The sequence below is a fragment of the Bidens hawaiensis genome, unplaced genomic scaffold (assembly GCF_021521415.1).
Source record: "Bidens hawaiensis isolate Kalapana, Puna unplaced genomic scaffold, B.hawaiensis_p1.1 tig00035511_1, whole genome shotgun sequence".
Taxonomy (NCBI): Eukaryota; Viridiplantae; Streptophyta; class Magnoliopsida; order Asterales; family Asteraceae; genus Bidens; species Bidens hawaiensis.
In genome coordinates, this window is record NW_027496181.1 from 137,307 (window position 1) to 139,221 (window position 1,915).

Consider the following 1,915-nt stretch of genomic DNA (forward strand, 5'->3'; position numbering starts at 1 on the left):
CAAGAGGTTGAAAAGCTTTTCCTAGCTGGGATTCTACGTGAGGTCAAATATCAATCTTGGGTGGCTAATCCAGTCATGGTTTGAAAGCCTGACAAGTCTTGGAGGATGTGTATCGACTTCAAAGACTTGAACAAAGCATGTTCGAAGGATTGCTATCCTTTACCAGAGATGGACCTCAAGGTTGACTCTTTAACCGGCCATCCATTTAAGTGTTTTCTCGACGCTTACAAAGGTTATCATCAAATTCTCATGAAAATGGAAAATGAAGAAAAAATTGCATTCCACACGGACAAGGGTATTTTTTGTTATCAAAAGATGCCTTTTGGCCTATGAAATGTCTGGGAAACCTATCAACGTTTGATTGACAAAGCATTTGTTAGCCAAATTAGCATAAACCTAGAAGCTTATGTCGATGATCTGGTAATCAAAAGCAAGACCGAGCATCAAATGCTTGATGACATACAAGAAACCTTCCAAAACTTGAGGAAGATCAACATGAAACTCAATCCAGGAAAATGTTCATTCGGGTTCGAAGAAGGCAAGTTTTTGGGACACATCGTGGGGAAACAAAGCATAAAAGCCAATCCCAACAAAGTCAGGGCTGTTCTTGAAACTAAATCTCCATAAAGCAAAAAAGAAGTGGAAAGTCTGAACGGAAGGCTTGCAGCCTTGAAGCGTTTTACCTCCAAGCTCGCCGAGAAATCCCTACCTTTCTTCAAAACACTAACGGGTTGCACTGATAAAAAAGACTTCAGGTGGATGGAAGAAGCGGAAGACGCCTTCAACCAAATGAAGCAACACTTGGCTTCACTTCCAGCTATTGCAGCTCCCGAAACAGGAGAACTGATCTCTGTCTATCTCTCAGTGGCTAAAAAAGCATTAAGCGCGATTCTAACCATCGAACGAAACAAAGTTCATGTACCCATTTATTTCTTTAGTAAAACATTAAAACTGGCAGAGATCAAATATCTTCATTTGGAAAAACTTGCTCTGGCCTTAATTCAAACTGCCAGAAGGCTTCGAAGGTACTTTCAAGCACACCCTATACAAGTAGTCACTGACCAACCCATCAAGAGTGTGCTTGAAAAACCAGAAAATTCAGGCTGATTGGCCAAATGGGCTGTGGAGCAATGTGAACATAACATCACCTATATCCCAAGAAAAGCTGTCAAAGCCCAAGTCTTGGCAGATTTTATTGTAGAAATTCCGAAGCAAGTCATTCCTGAAATACATACAACTGCCACTGAACCTTCTGACCCTGAAGCCTGGAAGCTTTTTACCAATGGAGCTTCCAGCACCGAACGGTCAGGAGCTGGGCTCATTTTAATCAACCCCAAAGGGTTAGAATTTACATATGCTCTACAACTTGAATTTCAGACCACCAACAACGAAGCTGAATATGAAGCATTGATCGCTGGTCTGAAAATTGCCAAAGAGATGAAGATCCAAAAGCTACAAGTCTTCACAGACTCGTTCCTTGTTTCAAGTCAAGTCAATGATAGCTATGTAGCAAAAGAGCCCAACATGAAGAAGTATCGTGATAAGGCAGAGGAATTGATGAACGCGTTTCAAGAATGCACCATTAAACAAGTCCCAAGATCACAAAACAAAAGAGCTGATGCCCTGAGCAAACTAGCATCCCTCACATTTGCACACCTTACCAAGAAAATTTTGGTTGAAGTGTTGAAAACTCCTTCAATCCAAGAATTGGAGGTTCAAGATGTAATCACTGAAGAAGGTCCCAATTGGATGACTCCCGTAGAAAAGTTCCTCAAAAATGGTTAGTTACCTATGGACCAGACAAAGGCTGAAAGGGTTCGAATCAAGTCCCGATAGTATGTGTTTCAAGGAGAAACACTTTATAAATAGGCTTACCTTGCACCACTACTAAGATGTGTGGGCCCTAAAAAAAGTC